Below are 25,308 nucleotides of genomic sequence, written 5' to 3'. Positions count from 1 at the left end.
AGATATGCTCCTATCTTTTCATTTGAGATACATTTCTTTTTTCCTTTATAGCAAGTGTTCTGTGTTCATCCAGCCTGGTCTCTTTAAATGCTTCCAATTCTTCCTTCTTTGAGGGATTGTTACTGATTATGTAGGGATAATTTCATTTAGCAAAATCTTTCATCCTTATTGGACATTTCTGTCCTTTACAATATCCAGCCATTAGACCTTTCCTACTCTGTTTCTGAGTGCAATAAAATTTGCCTTTCTGAAGTCTAACCTTAAAGTCTAAAGGCTGCTTTACACCAGAAGATCTATTGTGCAATAGATCGTCCGGGTCACGGTTTTTGTGACGCACATCCAGCATCGCTTGCGATGCCAGCCTGTGTGACACCTCCTAGCAACGCAGTATCGCTCACAAATCGTGATTCGTGTACTGGTCGCTAGGTTTCATAATATCGGTTAATTTAATTGTTCATTGTTCTCGGGGTAGCACATGCCGCTCCGTGTGACACCCCGGGAACGATGAACATCGCTTACCTGCGACCCGCGGCTCTCGCCGGCTATGTGGAAGGAAGGAAGTGGGCGGAATGTTTACATCCCGCTCATCTCCGCCCCTCCGCTTCTATTGGCCGGCGGCCGTGTGACATCGCAGTGACGCCAACGTCCCTCCCACTTCAGGAAGTGGACGTTCGCCGCCCACAGCGAGGTCGGATGGGAGGTAAGTATGTGTGACGGGGGCTTACCGACTTTGTGCGCCACAGTCAGCGATTTGCCCATGACGCAAAAAGGACAGGGGCGGGTACGATCGATTGTGAAATTGCACAATCGGTCGTACCGTGTAAAGCAGCCTTTAGTCCTCACATGTCTTCCAAAATTTGAGGATATCATGATTGCTACCTCCTAAATTCCCAGCCGCCATTACTTCCCCAACCATTTACTAACTGTTGGTATGAATTAAGTCCAAAATGGCAGATTGTCCTGTTTTCGCTTCTACCTTTGGAAAGATAAAGTTGTCAGTGACAAAAGATAAGAATTTTCTGGACACATTACTTTTGCCTGAGAGAGATTCTCAACAAATATCTGGATAAGTTAAATCTCCCATGATCCCTATGTTGTACTTTTTTGAGAACAAAGACATCTGATCTAAAAAGAGTTTTTCCAGTATCTTCAGTCTGTTCAGGTGACAAAGGGTGTTGTGTCTTACAAGATTGGAGGGGGGGGGGAATTATGTCTGTTCCCTAACTATTTGCTAATCCAATTGGACTGCCTAATTGTGCTCCAAATGCAGACTAGTACACTGCAGGGTGCTGATGCAATTCATAATCAGCAAAAATTCCACAAATTAACAATCAGAAAGAGGAACCAAACAGTTTCACATGAAACAATAGCTAATGTCTCTTGAGATAGCAAAGAAAGGAACAATACTTCTGTCACAAGTGACCAGATTGATGCTGAGTTGTCACACATGCCATATCTTAACAACATGTAGGATTTGGCTCCATTTGCCGATTCCTGCAATCGTCACATGACCACTAATATACAATTTTCATACTTACAGTCATGTGCCAACTAGCTTCTCTTCCTGCTTTTCTCAAGGAAGCAGGGGCTGTAGATTAGTTTTTCACTGAACATTAAGAAAATCAGGAAAAGAAGCTAGTTAGCATGTGACTGTAAATATACAAATCATATATGGGCAATCACATGATGACTACTCAAACTGCTTAAATCATATATAGGAGGTTAGAATAAACTGATTTTTGCCTTGGGTAAAGGAAAAAACTGCATTTGCCTCTAAGATAATATTTTTATGGTGTCCAGTTAATAGAGGCAGTACATAATGTAAATGTGAAACAATGATATGCTTGGAGAGTAGTCTTTTTACTTATAGTCCTTCCATGCATGTTAATATTATTATTATTATTATTATTATTATTATTATTATTATTATTGAAAAGAGGAGAAATTCAAGCGAAGGACCAACATCCAGGAAATATAAAATGTAACTTTTATTCCATTGAATATAAACCTCAGAGTAACAATAAAACTGGCAAATTGTTTCAAATAGTCATAGACTAGAGAATAGACAACACGTTTCGGGTGATTAAGCCTTCATCCCGATTAACCATGGTGAAGACCATGATGAAGGCTTAATCAGCCGAAATGCGTAGTCTAGCCTACGACTGCTTGAAACAATCTGCCAGTTTTACTGTTACTCTGGATTTTATATTCAATGGAATAAAAGTTACATTTCATATTTCCTGGATGTTGGTCCTTCGCTGGATTTTCTCCTCTCTTCATTCGTATTTTGTGGTGAGCTCCTACCCTATCCATGTGTGGACCTCCGGGCAGACTGTAAAGGTTCATCCTGAAAACCTCAGGATTGGTGAGCTGGCTGTATCTGTTCTTTTTCTTTTGTGTATCATTATTATAATGAATTTGCCTGAAGATGGAAATAATATTCGCCAGTGCATGAGAGGGCCAGTTTTTGTCTGGGTTTCACTGTGATTCTATTCAATGTCATCTGTGTTCCCCCTCAAGTTTCCATTATTGGATGACAACTTGATGGTTGAGGGTAATATACTGTAACTGGTATATTGGTGAACCCCAAGTATTAAAAAAAACAAAACATTTTGTAACCTTTTCCAGATTCATGAACGTCAACATCTCTTTCTGAAATCCTTGAAAGCTCTTTGATCAACACATGGCATGTGTTAACAATCCCTGTATTATTCTCATTCATGCCGGGTTGAACAGGATGATCATCTGGTGGACACTGGCTCTGACAGAATAACAAGGCCCGGCTACAGCAGGAGCCATGAGGTTTAGCACTGATAATCTCCCTTGTAGATCATTTGCTGCTGGTTTGTCTTGATGTTTTAGTTATCTAAAATAAATATACTATTAGCGCTTACTGATTATAGTTACCTGCATAGTCTACAATACAATGAACTTCTTCTATATATACCTAAAGCCCTTATTAGACAGGGCAAAAATCACACGGAAAATCACAATATCATTGCAAATAGAGCGACTTTTGCAGTGTGTAATAGATGCTAGTGATCGTAATATCGATCAATTCTCGCAAAACCAGATCTTTCAACTTGCTTAACAATTATCGCTTCAAGGCATAAAATTTCATTGGGTAATAAGTCGCTACCAACTAACACATTGCACTAAAGGACTGGATTTGTGTTTGTGGGTGTTAGGGGGTGTGAGAAAAGGCATGACTACTTTTTTTCACTCTACATTACACACCTACCATTACAATACACATACCCACAATTCGCATACAGTAAACATCACCCCCAAGTGCTAAACTGAAGGTCTCATCTTAAATGTGTAATACATGCTTTTATGAACAATTAGCTACTTTTCATGAACGCAACAGCGATCTTTCAAATGAACATTTGCTTGTGTAATAATGATCTTGTACGCATGATTACAATGTCATAACTGTTCACTCATCAATTGCTATAGTTAAAAAATATTTCTGTCTAATATTGCCTTAATATGTGGGCCTGACTATACAAGTACTATACAATTATGTTTCCATATGATTGATTAGAATATTGTGGGGGGGACGGCGCAGGCATTAGTAGTGGTGTGCGCAGGGGTTGCCAGGCCGCAGCGCAGCCACTCAGTAACCCCTTGCCTCCTGGTCGCCACTCCACTGCAGGGATGCTTTCACCACAGTCCACACTTGCACTGAGTGAATAAATCAGACACAGATATACTTTCTTTAAACAGCGGAACTTTACTTGAGCTCTTTACAGAGAAACTTTCATCTTGCATGACTCGGGCACCGCTTCTGACCCCAATGGGGTTTCCTCCAGCCTTCTTTCCATAATAGAATTTACCGGCTCACCGCTTTCCGGGCACCTGAGCTCCTCCGGATACTGCTAGGCCCCTCATTCCCCTCTGACGTCACATTGCACTAGCAGACTCAAAAAGTAATTTAGCCACTCCGTCCCACCTACAGGAATTTAGCTGCTGCTATTGAAGGGGCTTATTGCGACAGCACTCCTCCGCCTGTGCTTCTGGCCAAGACCTACTCTTCTCCTTTAAGAGCCAGATTTCGTTGGGTTTTCAATCCAGGAAAGACAGATGCCACACTGGCCGACCGGACTCAACCCCTCTTCGGGGGATGCAGTTCTCTCAAGAGCAGGACCCCGCGTGTCCAGTTTCAAAGAGTTGAGCCTCAGGATTGTTAATCAAATCTTTTGGCTTGTTCTCTCTTTCTCCTACTGGGGACTCTGTTAGTCTCCTTCTACATCCTGCCCTACTTATACACTATACTCCTTTCACTTAACCCTTGTTCTGCCTAACCAGGAGCCAGGTCAGCCGTCACTAAGTCACATTGCTACCTGGTGGCCATTTACAAAATACATGTTACGCCTTAGTATATCTCATGACATTTCTGTGTGCCAGCTATTTGTGCAGGAGGGTCGTAGCCTTGACCCCCCTACAATATTATTGTGTATTGCACATGCACGCTTATGTGACGCCCTGGACCCCAGGGGTCACAGGTAATAACATCTACCACATATACACACACCCCCATCCCCTGTGAGGTCACATACATGTCACCCGCAAGGGAGACCTGATGCCTCCCCCAGGGCAAGTAGAGCACACCAGGTGGGCGGAGTCAGGCAGAAAGGCACGCCCACCAAGGAGACTACTGTCCTGGGGCAGGAAGTTCAAACAGATATGTTTTGGAGTTGATAGTGAGTGGTAGAGGAGCAGCTGTCAGGGACCCGGGTAGGAGCTTGAGCCCCTTTGAGAATGTCAGGAAGGCAGACGGTGGTGGCCGTCTGCAGGAGTACTGGTACAGCAATTGTCGGAACCGTACGGACCGGGCCTGGGTTGGAGCCCGCCGGTCCCGAACCGGGGAGTCAACCGTGTACCGGAGCACCAACAGGAGGGTACTCAGACCCCGTCCTAGCTTAGAAGCCACTGAGTATAGGCAAATTGACTGATTGCTGGCCGGACCTCACGGGTCATCCACAACCAAAGTCCCGAAAGAAGGCAAAAGCCCACCGAGACCGGGTGAGCACCACCGCCAAGGGCCAAACACCCGAAGGGCCAGTGCCTGCAGGCAATCGAGGGCTCCTCTGGCAGCTTAACACTGGGGAGCGTGCCACCACTGCTTAGGCAGGGGGGGCCGAAACACAAACATCTAGGAGGTGCACGGGAACAGGGGCCACCATCAACCCCACAGGGGACACCAGCAGCCAGCCGCGGGGACCGACCACTACTGAACTTTGGTTTACCAGTGACTCTGAGTGTGAATCAATCGTGAGTACACCAGTGCCATCGGGCACGACGCTACACCGCGGCACGGCGCCCTGCACCCCGACGACAACATCAGCCCTCACAGTCCCCCACCGGGCCCCGGGACACACTGCCCCTACCCACGGAGAGGCTAACATCTCAGCTGTGGCCGCATTATCAATCCCGGACTAGCCCGCCATCGCTTAAGCCGCAGCGGTGGTGCATCCCCGTCACTACGACCCGTGGGTGACGTCACGACCCGTTACACAACCACCAACCCCTCCCAACCGCCTTCCCCTAACAAGAGCTTCGTGGCCCCCGGTCCGGAGGCGCTCGCGCCACCGAGAACCTGAGCCCGGACCTCGAGCGGCTCGGCCTGAGCAAGTGGAAGAAGCGGTCGGGCCCCTCTCAGGGCAGTACACTTATGTTTAATTTATGGTAATCTGGAGAGTAGTTAAAGGGGTTTTCCTTGTTGACTTACATGCAGCAATTTAATCACAATTTTTGTGGTTTTCATTGTCTGGCAGATTTTTGAGGATTCACCACAAGTTCTCAATGGTTTGTGTTCTAGGGCATTTCATGGCAATCAACCCAAAAATGTCACTGTTTTGTTCACTGGGTCACTTAGGTTGCATCTATGCCTTGTGACATGGTGCTCCATTATGCTGTAAAAATCATTGCTCATTGATTAATTGCTCATGGATCATTGGGGTAAGATGCAGGGTGTGGAGAAAACATTATTTCTTACAATGTTCTTAGACAAAATTGTAAGTGAGCCCAGTTCCTTTAATGAAAAGCAACCCTACACATGAATGTTTTACTTTTGGCATGACACAGGACTAATGATATGGTATACCTTTTTTTCTCTGCACAATCATTCTTACAGATGTTTCAAACAGTGTGACGTGGGCTTCCTTAGAGAAAACTACATTATCCTAGTCCTCCGCAGACCAAACCCTGTACTTACTGCAAAGTTTTTTCTCTGGTGAAGCCTCCTTCAGTCTGTTTTGGACATCTGGAAGGATGATTGCCTGGAGAAGAAAGGATCTGTTACTTTGCTGTCGAACTCATCTCTAACCATCTCATTTGGGTTGAGGTCGGGTGATTGTGGAAGAGATTTCATCTGACACAGCTCTCCATGCCTTCGCTTCTTGGTACTGTCAAGGCGGGCCATAAATTTACAGTGATGCAATCTAATCGTGCATCTACCTTAACCCTGTCTGCAGTCCAAATTATGAGTCAATTGTGGTAGCATGCATACCATTCTTTCATACACACCAGAGACGTACTCGGATATGAATAGAAAGTAAGACTGATTTAATACGGAAGTTGGAAAAACATTTAAAAGGAGTTATTGGCTAGGGGCCAAGAACAGGTAACACATCTCCTATTGGATAAAGTATCATAGAGCTTATTTTGTGATATACAGTATACTGTAATGTGCTTGATTCCTCGTTATATTAAGCTATGTCAGCATGATTCACTTGTCACATGAAAGTCCAGACTCTGGGTCTTGTGATGTCTGAATGGAGATATAGGTGTGGTACACAGTTCAAGCACTTATCTTAAATACTGGTTTTTGGATATCTTCATATAACTCATATATATACTCCTAATAGTTCATAATCTTGTCCTTAACATTCCCCTCTTTGGAGATAGCCAAATGAATTTCCATACTTTTTCCGAGTCTATTGATCTGTCCTAATGCTGATGGTTACTTCACTCACATACGAGATAACCCATCCCTTCTGGACGAATCTCCCCACCCAATAAACTATGCATAGGAAGCCAGATCCTGACCGTATTCTCTAGACTGTCCTCATGGCTATGTTCCGCTGGCACACGTTATTCAGGAAGGGGAACGTGTAGGTAGTCCTCTAATCAGCTCATATTTATCAGGATTGGTTTCACTCAAAGTCTCATGCTCCTCAGTCCTCAGGCGGTAATGGTGGAACATCATCAAAGGTGGGATGCACAGTCATCTTCTGGTCCACAGGCTTGGATATCATCGTCTTGGCATAAAGTATCGGGTAGAAGAGGGAAGACAGCCATCTCCTGGTCCCAGGTCTGACATCTTTTGTAGTGGGATGCATGGATCTTTGTCAGAAAGAGAGAGAGAGAAAGAGAGAGAGAAAGAGAAAAAAGAGAGAGAGAGAGAAGGAAAGAGAGAGAGAATAAAAGAGAAAGGGAGAAGAGAGAGATTGAGAAGAGAGAAAAGGAAAGAGAGAGAAGAAAAGAGAAAGAAAGAAGAGAGAGAGATTGAGAAGAGAGAGAGTTAGAAAGATTGAGAAGAGAGGAAAAGAGAAAGAGAGAGAGATTGAGAAGAGAGAGAGATAGAAAGATTGAGAAGAGAGGAAGAGAGAAAGAGAGAGAGAGAAAAGAGGAGAGAGAGAAAAGAGAAAAATCTAGATCTGGTTGGATCTGGAGGAGAAAACTCAAAAATGTATATTAGGCAAATGTTTAGTTAAACAAACAAGCTAAGTTAAAGTATCTGGGGGTACTTCTAAACAGGATTTCATAGGGTCTCAACCAAGTGGTCCCTGCTGGGGTGTGTCTGACACTGAACAATGCAAGGGGAAGACTCTCATGCCCTTGCTTTCTACACTGCCCCCTCCTCCCAACCTTCTCTCTATTCTGTGGCTAATATGGGGTGTGTAGAGTCAGTTCTGTGTCTAAGGCCTGCCATATCTCTTTGGCTGGCAGTAAAAGCAGGTCACTAGCCACTTTCTATGGTCTCCGGGAGCCCCCAGCTGCACCGTATCTCAGTCCACTTCTTCTTCTGAGACTTGCTCTTGTACGGTCAGGACAGTGTTTTCTCAAGACTTTCCATCTTTCCTTTCTTCTTCACATCGGGGTCATTTAAAAAGCACAGATTGACTGACTGTTTCTTTGGTAAGTGGTCTTGGGGCTTCTTTGGATGTTCTGTCAGTGAGGGCACTTCTTACTGCTTCCCAAGACTCCTCCAATGTAGGCCTCAACCCTCCTCACCACAACTCTGTCTGGCAATAGCAAAGCTTCCATCAGTTCTTCTATGGCCTCATGGCGGCGTACAGTTCCATTGGCGGTGATAAAGTCTCTTGTCTTCCATACAGAGTAGATGTTGGCTGCCATCTTGCAGGCTTCAGTGAGAGCACATACTTCTGTTTCTTTTGCAGACAGGGATGCGGGTAGCGACTGCTTTATCGGCACAGCGTCTTCTGCTACCACCACCATACCCGTGTGGAACCACCTTCTTGATGCACATCTTGATCCATCCACAAAGGGGTTAAATCAGGGTCCAAAGGTGTATCCGTCACTGTATCGCATCCAGAGGTTCCTGCCTTAGCTATGCCAGAGTCGACTACCTCTTCCACCAAGGTGTCAGAGGTGGGACACTACCCCCTTGGAAGAGGGAGACGTTTAGCAGGATTAAGGACCGCACACCGGGAGATGGTGACTTTTGTCAGGGCGCAGTGATGTCATACGGGCATTGATCTTCAACTGGTGCTTAACGTTGCGTAATTACATGCAGTTACGCTGCGCTTTGTAGCGCAGCGTAACTGCATGCGTCCTGCGTCCCCTGAATAATCTATGGAGATTGTGCAGGGGCCCTGCGCACGTGGCGTCTTAGAGTGCAGCGCTTTGGCTGCTGCCCGAAGCGCGCGTTCTAAGAAGTGACATGTCGTGCGCTTTGCCGGCAGCTCATGCTCTGTCTATGGGAGGAGCTACAGGCAGAGCGCATGGAATCGGCTTTTTTTTTTTCACTACGGACATTTTTGGCAGCGATTTGAAGCGCACGTGTGCTCTTCAGATCGCTGCAGAAATTTCTGCAGTGCAGTACGCAACGTGCGCACATAGCCTTAGGTAGGTGTTCAATTTGGCTGAGTAGTATTCAAAGGGATGCTGTCTTCCTCCATGGCAAACAGGTATAATGACTTCTGGGCTGGAGATGACGTGACGATACTTTTCAGGTGTTGGTGAATGCAGCCCATCTGTATGTGGGGGGATCTTGTAGGCTACTGGATTCATCTCCAGACATCTTGCCAATTGAAAGAGGGTGTCTTGGTCCTTCACTCTGTAATCAGGAGTTACCAGCTGTAGTTCTTTGCATATGGACTCTCGGAGACCTGATACAAAGGACTATACCTAGGATTGTAAGAAAGAGCAATGGGTGTAACTTTGGGTCAGAAGAACACTGAAATTCTAATAACGAAGATCCAGTAAAATCCTGGGGAAAAAAGAGCACAAGAGTGTTTGGAAACTAGCAAACAGCACCCCCCCGACTACATACACATCTAGAAATAGCAGTGGAGCGTATCTACTCTACCTCTCCTGTGCTGACCCTGTAACTGGGGGCCATACACTCTCCCTCATCCCGACAGTAGACCTGATGGTGGTAAGGGCCGAGCCTCCAGCGTATCCCTATCTCCTGTCAGACCCTGCAAACTAAGACACAAAGGATTACTGTGTGACGGGGTGTACATCAGAACAAAGAGAGACAACAGGCCGAGGATGATCCAACAGGTTTACTAACAGGAATACAGGAACAGCACACGACAAGTCCAGATAAAACAGATTCGGGGGCCCTTCCCGACAATCCTCGGACCGGATAACAAAGCAATCGTCCTTACAGTAGTCCAAAGAGTTCCACACAATCCCACGGGCCGCCACACAGGCCTAGCTCCGTCCGTGTCCACAGCCACCCAGGCTGGGGCTCCTGCTCTCTTCAAGTTTCAGCTCACTCTGAAGTTACAAAAAGGGAAATGCATTGTCTGTGCTGCTTGACCAGCCCACCATGTTTGTTCAGGGGGTAGGGGTCACACATCCTATCATCAATGGTTTGGTCCATCACAGGGCTCCAATATGTCTGCCAGCCACAGTAGATGAAGGGATCCCCTGCTGTAAAGAACAATGACTATTCCTTCACTGGCCAATGCAATTACAGATTAGATACACAACTCTGGAAAGAAGAGGACAGGCTATTTACATAATCACATTAGATGCCAAGACTACAATTGTATGAGAGAGACACATTGAGACCAGTAGCTCCCCCAAGAAAATACATGAATTACAACTAATACAACCAGGGAAATATACATATCATGACATAGTATCACAGCATATACAGTGAGAGGGTAAATTACATCTTCACAATCCCTCCCCCTCCCAACTTGTGTACGTACTAGGGACCTCTACAGGTCACTGGTTAAGTACACACAGGCAGAGTGTTACTTACATGTGGCTTCATGCAGCCACGAATTGGCATCGTAGCTCTCCCACATCATTGCCCAGGAGAACAGCTGCAGGCAGACCACCCATCACCCCAACCACACATCGCCTGACCCCAAAACCAAAGTTCAGATCCACAGTGGCTGTGGGAATAGTCCTCCATTGTCCACCAGCCAGTTCAATAACAATCCCAGGTCCTCTATGGATTGCCTCAGGCCGAACCACTCGGGGATCAGCCAGTGTGAGGAAAGCACCCGAGTCACAAAATCCAACAAGTCTCTGTCCATCCAGCACAACCTCCTGCAAGTGCTTACCTCGATGAGCAGAAGTCGTCATAACTGCGGGTCGCACCCCGTAAACTCCTGGTGGTGCAACATGGGGGGCTGAGTCACTAGGCCAGTCCTCACATAACGGTGCCACATCTTCCTCCATGGCACTGGGCTGTAAATAATTAACAATCCGATTGGGTGCAGGATCAGTCCTCATTTGAACAGCTGGGCAGGAGACTTGCCGATGCCCTGGCTGTCCACATTGATAGCATCTGAGCTGGTCTCCCTCCATCCAAGGCGTCCTCTTGGGTAAGGGGTAGGGGAACTTGGAGGCCGGCTCCCACCTGAAGGTGCTGTAGGGGTTTGAGGATGATTCCTCCATGGCCTGGCTGGGCATGAGGCCTGCAAATGCCCGGGATGCCTACAAACATAACACCTGCGCTCTGTTACTTCCTCTCCCCGGCGTATTCCAGAAAGTGCAGTAGAAGCAACTGGAGGCACATTAACACGGGTATCAACATGTGGTGGCTTAGAGGAACGATGAACAATGGGGACAGAATAACTGGGGCCATCCGGTGTTGTGGAGCTGTTAGGCGTCTCTCCATCCTCCAACAGAACCCTCCACTGAGGCTTGATGGTGAGAGCCTCATCAGCGAGAGCAGCAGCTTCCTCCACTGTCGCTGGTTTTCTCTCACGCACCCATTCCCGGATCTCAGCGGGGCACTGGGCAAAGAATTGTTCTTTTAGGATGACCTGCAGGAAGGTCTCCCAAGATAAGGCCTCCTCTGCCTCCAGCCAGCGATTACATATTTGTTTGAGTCTATGAGCATATATCTTAAAAGACACTTCCCCATCACAGGCTCAAGCACGGAACTGAGTCCTGTAAGTGTCTGGGGTCACAGCATAATGTTCTAGAATAGTCTGTTTAATATCCGCATACTCACAGTTCCACCGAGGGTCCATAGCTCTATAGGCTTCAGCAGCTCCCCCCTCTAGGAGCCCAACCAGATGCCGGACACGCTCCCTGTCCGGGACTTCCATTAATCGACACTGATGCTCAAAGTCCTGGAAGAAGCCCTCAATGTTGCCTGCAGCCTCATTAAACGGCTTAAAGTCTTTGCGGGACACCCTGGGAAGTTCCCTCATGATGGGTGCTGGGGTTACAGTCTGTCTGGAACCTCTCGCGGCTTCCACAGCGAGCTTCTTATCCAGCAGTGCCATCTCCTCCATCCTGCGCTCCTTCTCTTTAGCTCCACGCATGGCCTCCCTCTTATCTTCTATGGTGGCCTCATCTCCAAGCAGTGCCATCTCCTCCTTGTACCACACAACCCATTGACTTTTTTGGGTATTCACCTCCGGCTGCCGTCTTTCTTCCGTTTGCTGTGAGGATCCTTCCTCCACGTCATTTTGCGAACAGACTCCTTCTAGCGCCTCAATCAGCTGCTCCTTGGAGAGTCCTTTGAAACGAACTCCTACTTCACGGGCCTTTGATTGCAGGCTCCCCAAAGTCCAGGTCTTGTACTCTGCAGTGCTGGTTCCTGATGTTGAGCCATTGTCCTCCATTCCTTCTGCTCTGATCCCAGCGCTGCCAACCAGTTTGTGACGGGGTGTACATCAGAGCAAAGAGAGACAACAGGCCGAGGATGATACAACAGGTTTACTAACAGGAATACAGGAACAGCACACGACAAGTCCAGATAAAACAGATTCGGGGGCCCTTCCTGACAATCCTCGGACCGGATAACAAAGCAATCGTCCTTACAGTAGTCCAAAGAGTTCCACAAAATCCCACGGGCCGCCACACAGGCCTAGCTCCGTCCGTGTCCACAGCCACCCAGGCTGGGGCTCCTGCTCTCTTCAAGTTTCAGCTCACTCTGAAGTTACAAAAAGGGAAATGCATTGTCTGTGCTGCTTGACCAGCCCACCATGTTTGTTCAGGGGGTAGGGGTCACACATCCTATCATCAATGGTTTGGTCCATCACAGGGCTCCAATATGTCTGCCAGCCACAGTAGATGAAGGGATCCCCTGCTGTAAAGAACAATGACTATTCCTTCACTGGCCAATGCAATTACAGATTAGATACACAACTCTGGAAAGAAGAGGACAGGCTATTTACATAATCACATTAGATGCCAAGACTACAATTGTATGAGAGAGACACATTGAGACCAGTAGCTCCCCCAAGAAAATACATGAATTACAACTAATACAACCAGGGAAATATACATATCATGACATAGTATCACAGCATATACAGTGAGAGGGTAAATTACATCTTCACATACTGGGTGCTGCCAACAAAAACCTTAGTATATGCCAACTCCTGATGATCAAAGTCCCCTTAGGACCACATGATCCTCCACCCTCTATATTAGGGAACTCTTGTGCAATATACCAGGCAGGATAACATACAAGTGAGAATATCTCAAAACCAGGCTAAGCATCAACTGCCATAGGCAGAAAAATATTCACTGTCCACCAGGACTAATAGTGAGCAGTCTCTTGATATGGTCTAATAAATTGTATACTAGGTACAGCAAAAACAAATATGCAAAAGTGAAGGGAAAAGGTTTCCACAGGACTATCAGCAATGTCCTCTGCTAAGGTTCATTAGTGGGAACACAATGGGGCACTACTGCATATATGACCAAAAACGTAGTGTGTATTTCAGGTCCCCATGTCCCTCCTCTACAGCCTCTTCTGTATCAGCAATAAACAGAGGAGTGGCTTTGGGCTCTAAGATGGCAGCTGGAAAAGGGAACTGGGTGTCGGCCAGACTAAAATGGCATCAAAAGAGGAACTATGTAGTGACTGGGATGAAATGGCCGCTAAAAGAGGAAGAAGGTGTTGGCCAAAAATGGCGTCTGAAAAGGCCTGGGATGGAGGGACATGGGTTTTGTGTCATCTACACTCAGTAGGTATTCAATCTGTCACTGTATATATGGATTATACAGGGACCCCTGGGCTGACCCTGTAACTAGGGACACTGTACTTGCCCTCATCTCGACGGTAGACCTGATGGTGGTCAGGGCCGAGCCTCCAGCGTATCCCTATCTTCTTTCAGACCCTGACATAATATCCCAATACCATACCCCACCCAGGGCTGGGCAAAACACAGAGTGACAGAAAGAAATCTACATTCAGGACAGGAAATAATGGGGTGGGCTTACATGGACACAGTACTCCACAGAGAGTACACAAGTCCACCCTATAGGGACAGCTTACAGGGTGGAGGGCATTGCTTTATAATGGGCTTGGCCACTTCCTGAGGTGCCATTTTCTCAGACAGGTAAAATACACATAGTGTAGTTACTAGATTCAGAATTACATTTCTTCAAATCATCTCAATACTTCCACTATATGGACATTCAATATCACATCCTGTACCTTCAATCAATTCTCATCTAATCTCCAGAAACTGAGTACATTATACAAACAAACATCTTCCAGGAAGAAATAGAGCACCAGTGTGACGTGGGTGATAAGAAATTACACTCACCCTCTCTTCCGCCAGCTGTATCTCTAGTACTAGCAAAATCTGTTCACATTACAAACACCTCATGATGGTCCATCCTGACTCAATAATTCTGATTAAGACCAAGAAAAAAAGGATTATCTTTCTAATGCTCCTCCTACCTAGGCTCGCGAAGAACACATATTCCACCAGATACAGTCATGGCTCTCAAGGCACTATCAAGACACCGTAACTCTGTACTGGCAGAAACCAAAGAAAATCCCTCTCACCGTCTCCTCTCTGTGGGAGACGTACCAGGATAAAGTCAGGGCTCTTACCATAACTCTGTACCTGGTCCCTCAGACCTTATCAATTATCGATTATTGATGACATGCCACACATCGGTGTATATCTGCAGTCAGTATACCTTCTGACTCACAGTTAACTTTACAAAGTACAATTTTTTCTGTCACTCAAAGACAGCTGCTATTATACCGTGACACATCCTGATTTTTGCTCAAGTGCCAGCGTCTGCTATATTCTTTCCCGTCTTCCAGACAGTCAAAATAATGAACCAACACATTGATTGTAGTGTTGAGCGAGTATGCTTGTCACTACTCGGTACTCGCACGAGTATCACTGTACTCGGGCTACTCGGCGGGTACCGAGTAATCTCGCGATACTCGTGCTGTACTCATGGTCTTCATTCCTGCATGTTGGCGCTCTTTTGAGAGCCAGCCCTCATGCAGGGATTGGCTGGCAGACCACTGCAATGCCACAGCCCTGTTAGTTGTGGAATTGCAGTGATTGGCCGGCCCTCACAGCATGACCGTGCCCTTAGCCCGACACTCCCCGCTCGGCTAAGCCCCTCCCGCACTCCACTCCGCATGTATATATATATACACGCATACACACATACGCACGTGTTTTTTTTTACTTTACATTTTTATGGTTTCTACATGCTGCCGGGGATCATTTCAGAATAATACTCGGGTCTCCCATAGGATAACATTGGGCTCGGTGCTCGGGCCGAGTACACGAGTATCTTGGGATGCTCGGCCCGAGCCTCTCGCACCCGAGCTTTTTGGTACTCGCTCATCACTAATTGATTGACATAACAACAAAGACACTATATATATATCATCCAGGTGGCTGAACTCACTTGCACATGTAACCAGCGTATATAACAACTCATATACATATATACGTTTATAACAACTTCCTCATTTCCCTGTAACGTTAACTCAGAGAAAACGAAACTTGGAACTTCTGCTTTTTCCGCAGAACAGACAAAAAACCCAATCCACATTACATTTAACATTTTATGCAGACAGCTTAAGGGATCTTTTTTTTTTTTATTACCACATCGGTGGGATCTCTTAGGACAGCTTATCTCATGCGAGATGGCGGTCATTAGGTGTCTAAACTGGGACAGCCCAACCCCCCTTTCGAAATGCAAGTACACGCATGAGGTTTGCAAGGTGAGATTTGACAAATGTTCTCACCTGCATGTGGAGTGCGCATCTCCCCTCTCATGTAGCTGCCTTTTGAATCAAAGTGTCAGCATGGCCGTCCGTCATCCAGACTAGAGTTAAGCGCGGTTCGTGGTTCGTGGTTCTCCAGTTCGCGGTTAAAGTGATTTTGGGGGCTGTTCTAGATCAAACTAGAACTCGAGCTTTTAGCTAAAGCTCGATAGTTCTAGTTACGTTCGATAACGGTTCTAGCAGCAAAAAGCCAAGCTAATTACTAGCTGGCTTTCCGCTGTAATAGTGTAAGTCACTCTGTGACTCACATTATTATGAAATTTCAGCGTATAGTGTGCGGGAACAGCGCATTCAGTCCACTGCTGCTGGGATAATGGCCATTTTTTTTTTCCTTGTCTTCATTCCCTAAGTGCGCGCGTGTAGTGGGGCGGGCCAGCATGTCAGCCAATCCCAGACACACACACAGCTAAGTGGTCTTTTAGCCAGAGAAACAACGGCATGTGTGATAGGATGTCCATGTCACATGTCCCTGCATTATAAAAACGGGTATCTGCCCGTCCGGACGCCATTACCTCTTCTGCGTCTGGGTGTCAGTCACCGCTGGTGTAGCTCCTGTCTCCGATACTGCTGTGTACGCTCTACACACAGCGCTATACAGAATAGGGATAGAAATTTCTATTAGCCCTTGTAAGAGCTAATAACAGCAGGCTCAGAGCCATAGGTGACAGTCAGGTCCGTAGAAACAGATTTTAACAGCTACAGAAGATAACAGCGTCTGTGTAGCTAAGGTCAGGGACTTCCTCGCTGCATTTCCCCATTAGGAGGGATAGAAAGTGAGGCTTCCTTTCCTGTACACTGACCCAAAACCTTGCCACTGTACCCTCCTGCCCTTTGCACACTTAAGCTCATTGTTACTAAGCCATTATACTTGCAAACACTGAGTAAACTTAGTGACATCCTAAAAGTGGCTACTGGACTTCCATTAGTGTCCCAATAGTGCAAATCTATTTGCAGCAACTCTGCATTGCACACTCAAACTCATTGTTACTAAGCCATTATACCAGCAAACACTGAGTAAACTTAGTGGCATCCTAAAAGTGTCTGTTGGACTTCCATTAGTGTCCCACTAGTGCAAAGCTATTTGCAGCACCACTGCATTGCACACTCAAACTCATTGTTATTAAGCCATTATACTAGCAAACACAGAGTAAACTTAGTTGCATCCTAAAAGTGGCTGTTGTACTTCCATTAGTGTCCCACTAGTGTAAATCTATTTGCAGCACCTCTGCATTGCACAATCAAGCTCATTGTTACTAAGCCATTATACTAGCAAACACTGAGTAAACATAGTGGCATCCTAAAAGTGGCTGTTGGACTTCCATTAGTGTCCCACTGGTGCAAAGCTATTTGCAGCACCACTGCATTGCACACTCAAGCTCATTGTTACTAAGCCATTATACTAGCAAACACTGAGGAAACTTAGTGGCATCCTAAAAGTGGCTGTTGGACTTCCATTAGTGTCCCACTGGTGCAAAGCTATTTGCAGCACCACTGCATTGCACACTCAAATTCATTGTTACTAACCCATTATACTAGCAAACTATGCTGCCAGTTTAAGGGCCGTAGTTGCATTGTCAGGGATAGTTATTGTTGTTTATTCTGCAGTTAATAAAGATAGACCACCGCTGCAATCTACACCACCTCTTAATTTTTACTAATACATTTTAAGTACACAATCTTGTCGCAATCAAAATGAGTGGCAAAATGACAGATGCTGGTGGAAAGGGGAAGAGGAGTGTTGGAAAAGGAAAAAAAGGGTTTGTCCGTGGGAAAAGTGGCAAAGCTCCATTAACATCTGCTGAAGATAGACCATCTTCCAGCAAAAGTAAGATGTCTACTACTTACCGTGGACAATCCGATGTGCTCCCTTTTTTACGGACACGAACAACTGGAACAAAGGTAGATGATGGCCAAAAAAAGAAAATGCTTGAATGGATCTCAAGTGGTCCAACAAGTGCGCTCTCCGCCACCTCAACTATCGCATCCAAAAAACACCAGTCCTCTGAGTTGTCATCCCAATCACACTTGCTTTCTCCCAGCTCTGAAGTCTCCATCTGCCCTGCACAGTATGGTGGAACTGAGATATAACTGAATAGGATAACTGAAGTGAGCACTAATATATATATTATGAGTGCAAGCCAAAAAATTACATACTATATACGAATAAGGCTGCACATCAAACCTAGATAATAGTATAATGCCTCAAGCATATGGACAAATATTGGAATATACAATGAAAAATGCTACTTGCTAATTTGAACATGTGAATAATGAATTGCATACCTGCCATGAATATTAGGAAAAAGGAGATATTTAGCAATCGCATTGATCAATGTAACTGAGCCCCAAGGCCTCGTCAAGGCATATCTCTATATTGGGGTCCCTAGCTCTGTGACCCTAACTGTGTGTCATCTCATTGCAATTAAAAACTGCTATGGGTGGAGAGGGGTAACTAAGGACTTTCTTATATAGGAGATGGAAAAAACATGGCCGAAAGGGGCGGAGCTGTGTTCACATTCAGAAAAAAAACTACATATAACTGAATAGGATAACTGAAGTGAGCACTAATATATATATTATGAGTGCAAGCCAAAAAATTACATACTATATACGAATAAGGCTGCACATCAAACCTAGATAATAGTATAATGCCTCAAGCATATGGACAAATATTGGAATATACAATGAAAAATGCTACTTGCTAATTTGAACATGTGAATAATGAATTGCATACCTGCCATGAATATTAGGAAAAAGGAGATATTTAGCAATCGCATTGATCAATGTAACTGAGCCCCAAGGCCTCGTCAAGGCATATCTCTATATTGGGGTCCCTAGCTCTGTGACCCTAACTGTGTGTCATCTCATTGCAATTAAAAACTGCTATGGGTGGAGAGGGGTAACTAAGGACTTTCTTATATAGGAGATGGAAAAAACATGGCCGAAAGGGGCGGAGCTGTGTTCACATTCAGAAAAAAAACTACATATAACTGAATAGGATAACTGAAGTGAGCACTAATATATATATTATGAGTGCAAGCCAAAAAATTACATACTATATACGAATAAGGCTGCACATCAAACCTAGATAATAGTATAATGCCTCAAGCATATGGACAAATATTGGAATATACAATGAAAAATGCTACTTGCTAATTTGAACATGTGAATAATGAATTGCATACCTGCCATGAATATTAGGAAAAAGGAGATATTTAGCAATCGCATTGATCAATGTAACTGAGCCCCAAGGCCTCGTCAAGGCATATCTCTATATTGGGGTCCCTAGCTCTGTGACCCTAACTGTGTGTCATCTCATTGCAATTAAAAACTGCTATGGGTGGAGAGGGGTAACTAAGGACTTTCTTATATAGGAGATGGAAAAAACATGGCCGAAAGGGGCGGAGCTGTGTTCACATTCAGAAAAAAAAACTACATATAGCTGAATAGGATAACTGAAGTGAGCACTAATATATATATTATGAGTGCAAGCCAAAAAATTACATACTATATACGAATAAGGCTGCACATCAAACCTAGATAATAGTATAATGCCTCAAGCATATGGACAAATATTGGAATATACAATGAAAAATGCTACTTGCTAATTTGAACATGTGAATAATGAATTGCATACCTGCCATGAATATTAGGAAAAAGGAGATATTTAGCAATCACATTGATCAATGTAACTGAGCCCCAAGGCCTCGTCAAGGCATATCTCTATATTGGGGTCCCTAGCTCTGTGACCCTAACTGTGTGTCATCTCATTGCAATTAAAAACTGCTATGGGTGGAGAGGGGTAACTAAGGACTTTCTTATATAGGAGATGGAAAAAACATGGCCGAAAGGGGCGGAGCTGTGTTCACATTCAGAAAAAAAACTACATATAACTGAATAGGATAACTGAAGTGAGCACTAATATATATATTATGAGTGCAAGCCAAAAAATTACATACTATATACGAATAAGGCTGCACATCAAACCTAGATAATAGTATAATGCCTCAAGCATATGGACAAATATTGGAATATACAATGAAAAATGCTACTTGCTAATTTGAACATGTGAATAATGAATTGCATACCTGCCATGAATATTAGGAAAAAGGAGATATTTAGCAATCGCATTGATCAATGTAACTGAGCCCCAAGGCCTCGTCAAGGCATATCTCTATATTGGGGTCCCTAGCTCTGTGACCCTAACTGTGTGTCATCTCATTGCAATTAAAAACTGCTATGGGTGGAGAGGGGTAACTAAGGACTTTCTTATATAGGAGATGGAAAAAACATAGCCGAAAGGGGCGGAGCTGTGTTCACATTCAGAAAAAAAACTACATATAACTGAATAGGATAACTGAAGTGAGCACTAATATATATATTATGAGTGCAAGCCAAAAAATTACATACTATATACGAATAAGGCTGCACATCAAACCTAGATAATAGTATAATGCCTCAAGCATATGGACAAATATTGGAATATACAATGAAAAATGCTACTTGCTAATTTGAACATGTGAATAATGAATTGCATACCTGCCATGAATATTAGGAAAAAGGAGATATTTAGCAATCGCATTGATCAATGTAACTGAGCCCCAAGGCCTCGTCAAGGCATATCTCTATATTGGGGTCCCTAGCTCTGTGACCCTAACTGTGTGTCATCTCATTGCAATTAAAAACTGCTATGGGTGGAGAGGGGTAACTAAGGACTTTCTTATATAGGAGATGGAAAAAACATGGCCGAAAGGGGCGGAGCTGTGTTCACATTCAGAAAAAAAACTACATATAACTGAATAGGATAACTGAAGTGAGCACTAATATATATATTATGAGTGCAAGCCAAAAAATTACATACTATATACGAATAAGGCTGCACATCAAACCTAGATAATAGTATAATGCCTCAAGCATATGGACAAATATTGGAATATACAATGAAAAATGCTACTTGCTAATTTGAACATGTGAATAATGAATTGCATACCTGCCATGAATATTAGGAAAAAGGAGATATTTAGCAATCGCATTGATCAATGTAACTGAGCCCCAAGGCCTCGTCAAGGCATATCTCTATATTGGGGTCCCTAGCTCTGTGACCCTAACTGTGTGTCATCTCATTGCAATTAAAAACTGCTATGGGTGGAGAGGGGTAACTAAGGACTTTCTTATATAGGAGATGGAAAAAACATGGCCGAAAGGGGCGGAGCTGTGTTCACATTCAGAAAAAAAAACTACATATAGCTGAATAGGATAACTGAAGTGAGCACTAATATATATATTATGAGTGCAAGCCAAAAAATTACATACTATATACGAATAAGGCTGCACATCAAACCTAGATAATAGTATAATGCCTCAAGCATATGGACAAATATTGGAATATACAATGAAAAATGCTACTTGCTAATTTGAACATGTGAATAATGAATTGCATACCTGCCATGAATATTAGGAAAAAGGAGATATTTAGCAATCACATTGATCAATGTAACTGAGCCCCAAGGCCTCGTCAAGGCATATCTCTATATTGGGGTCCCTAGCTCTGTGACCCTAACTGTGTGTCATCTCATTGCAATTAAAAACTGCTATGGGTGGAGAGGGGTAACTAAGGACTTTCTTATATAGGAGATGGAAAAAACATGGCCGAAAGGGGCGGAGCTGTGTTCACATTCAGAAAAAAAACTACATATAACTGAATAGGATAACTGAAGTGAGCACTAATATATATATTATGAGTGCAAGCCAAAAAATTACATACTATATACGAATAAGGCTGCACATCAAACCTAGATAATAGTATAATGCCTCAAGCATATGGACAAATATTGGAATATACAATGAAAAATGCTACTTGCTAATTTGAACATGTGAATAATGAATTGCATACCTGCCATGAATATTAGGAAAAAGGAGATATTTAGCAATCGCATTGATCAATGTAACTGAGCCCCAAGGCCTCGTCAAGGCATATCTCTATATTGGGGTCCCTAGCTCTGTGACCCTAACTGTGTGTCATCTCATTGCAATTAAAAACTGCTATGGGTGGAGAGGGGTAACTAAGGACTTTCTTATATAGGAGATGGAAAAAACATGGCCGAAAGGGGCGGAGCTGTGTTCACATTCAGAAAAAAAAATCTACATATAACTGAATAGGATAACTGAAGTGAGCACTAATATATATATTATGAGTGCAAGCCAAAAAATTACATACTATATACGAATAAGGCTGCACATCAAACCTAGATAATAGTATAATGCCTCAAGCATATGGACAAATATTGGAATATACAATGAAAAATGCTACTTGCTAATTTGAACATGTGAATAATGAATTGCATACCTGCCATGAATATTAGGAAAAAGGAGATATTTAGCAATCGCATTGATCAATGTAACTGAGCCCCAAGGCCTCGTCAAGGCATATCTCTATATTGGGGTCCCTAGCTCTGTGACCCTAACTGTGTGTCATCTCATTGCAATTAAAAACTGCTATGGGTGGAGAGGGGTAACTAAGGACTTTCTTATATAGGAGATGGAAAAAACATGGCCGAAAGGGGCGGAGCTGTGTTCACATTCAGAAAAAAAACTACATATAACTGAATAGGATAACTGAAGTGAGCACTAATATATATATTATGAGTGCAAGCCAAAAAATTACATACTATATACGAATAAGGCTGCACATCAAACCTAGATAATAGTATAATGCCTCAAGCATATGGACAAATATTGGAATATACAATGAAAAATGCTACTTGCTAATTTGAACATGTGAATAATGAATTGCATACCTGCCATGAATATTAGGAAAAAGGAGATATTTAGCAATCACATTGATCAATGTAACTGAGCCCCAAGGCCTCGTCAAGGCATATCTCTATATTGGGGTCCCTAGCTCTGTGACCCTAACTGTGTGTCATCTCATTGCAATTAAAAACTGCTATGGGTGGAGAGGGGTAACTAAGGACTTTCTTATATAGGAGATGGAAAAAACATGGCCGAAAGGGGCGGAGCTGTGTTCACATTCAGAAAAAAAACCTACATATAACTGAATAGGATAACTGAAGTGAGCACTAATATATATATTATGAGTGCAAGCCAAAAAATTACATACTATATACGAATAAGGCTGCACATCAAACCTAGATAATAGTATAATGCCTCAAGCATATGGACAAATATTGGAATATACAATGAAAAATGCTACTTGCTAATTTGAACATGTGAATAATGAATTGCATACCTGCCATGAATATTAGGAAAAAGGAGATATTTAGCAATCGCATTGATCAATGTAACTGAGCCCCAAGGCCTCGTCAAGGCATATCTCTATATTGGGGTCCCTAGCTCTGTGACCCTAACTGTGTGTCATCTCATTGCAATTAAAAACTGCTATGGGTGGAGAGGGGTAACTAAGGACTTTCTTATATAGGAGATGGAAAAAACATGGCCGAAAGGGGCGGAGCTGTGTTCACATTCAGAAAAAAAACTACATATAACTGAATAGGATAACTGAAGTGAGCACTAATATATATATTATGAGTGCAAGCCAAAAAATTACATACTATATACGAATAAGGCTGCACATCAAACCTAGATAATAGTATAATGCCTCAATCATATGGACAAATATTGGAATATACAATGAAAAATGCTACTTGCTAATTTGAACATGTGAATAATGAATTGCATACCTGCCATGAATATTAGGAAAAAGGAGATATTTAGCAATCGCATTGATCAATGTAACTGAGCCCCAAGGCCTCGTCAAGGCATATCTCTATATTGGGGTCCCTAGCTCTGTGACCCTAACTGTGTGTCATCTCATTGCAATTAAAAACTGCTATGGGTGGAGAGGGGTAACTAAGGACTTTCTTATATAGGAGATGGAAAAAACATGGCCGAAAGGGGCGGAGCTGTGTTCACATTCAGAAAAAAAACTACATATAACTGAATAGGATAACTGAAGTGAGCACTAATATATATATTATGAGTGCAAGCCAAAAAATTACATACTATATACGAATAAGGCTGCACATCAAACCTAGATAATAGTATAATGCCTCAAGCATATGGACAAATATTGGAATATACAATGAAAAATGCTACTTGCTAATTTGAACATGTGAATAATGAATTGCATACCTGCCATGAATATTAGGAAAAAGGAGATATTTAGCAATCGCATTGATCAATGTAACTGAGCCCCAAGGCCTCGTCAAGGCATATCTCTATATTGGGGTCCCTAGCTCTGTGACCCTAACTGTGTGTCATCTCATTGCAATTAAAAACTGCTATGGGTGGAGAGGGGTAACTAAGGACTTTCTTATATAGGAGATGGAAAAAACATGGCCGAAAGGGGCGGAGCTGTGTTCACATTCAGAAAAAAAACTACATATAACTGAATAGGATAACTGAAGTGAGCACTAATATATATATTATGAGTGCAAGCCAAAAAATTACATACTATATACGAATAAGGCTGCACATCAAACCTAGATAATAGTATAATGCCTCAAGCATATGGACAAATATTGGAATATACAATGAAAAATGCTACTTGCTAATTTGAACATGTGAATAATGAATTGCATACCTGCCATGAATATTAGGAAAAAGGAGATATTTAGCAATCGCATTGATCAATGTAACTGAGCCCCAAGGCCTCGTCAAGGCATATCTCTATATTGGGGTCCCTAGCTCTGTGACCCTAACTGTGTGTCATCTCATTGCAATTAAAAACTGCTATGGGTGGAGAGGGGTAACTAAGGACTTTCTTATATAGGAGATGGAAAAAACATGGCCGAAAGGGGCGGAGCTGTGTTCACATTCAGAAAAAAAACTACATATAACTGAATAGGATAACTGAAGTGAGCACTAATATATATATTATGAGTGCAAGCCAAAAAATTACATACTATATACGAATAAGGCTGCACATCAAACCTAGATAATAGTATAATGCCTCAAGCATATGGACAAATATTGGAATATACAATGAAAAATGCTACTTGCTAATTTGAACATGTGAATAATGAATTGCATACCTGCCATGAATATTAGGAAAAAGGAGATATTTAGCAATCGCATTGATCAATGTAACTGAGCCCCAAGGCCTCGTTAAGGCATATCTCTATATTGGGGTCCCTAGCTCTGTGACCCTAACTGTGTGTCATCTCATTGCAATTAAAAACTGCTATGGGTGGAGAGGGGTAACTAAGGACTTTCTTATATAGGAGATGGGAAAAACATGGCCGAAAGGGGCGGAGCTGTGTTCACATTCAGAAAAAAAACTACATATAACTGAATAGGATAACTGAAGTGAGCACTAATATATATATTATGAGTGCAAGCCAAAAAATTACATACTATATACGAATAAGGCTGCACATCAAACCTAGATAATAGTATAATGCCTCAAGCATATGGACAAATATTGGAATATACAATGAAAAATGCTACTTGCTAATTTGAACATGTGAATAATGAATTGCATACCTGCCATGAATATTAGGAAAAAGGAGATATTTAGCAATCGCATTGATCAATGTAACTGAGCCCCAAGGCCTCGT

Source organism: Anomaloglossus baeobatrachus, chromosome 9 (genome assembly GCF_048569485.1).
Source record: "Anomaloglossus baeobatrachus isolate aAnoBae1 chromosome 9, aAnoBae1.hap1, whole genome shotgun sequence".
Lineage (NCBI taxonomy): Eukaryota > Metazoa > Chordata > Amphibia > Anura > Aromobatidae > Anomaloglossus > Anomaloglossus baeobatrachus.
Note: the sequence above shows the minus strand (reverse complement) of the source record.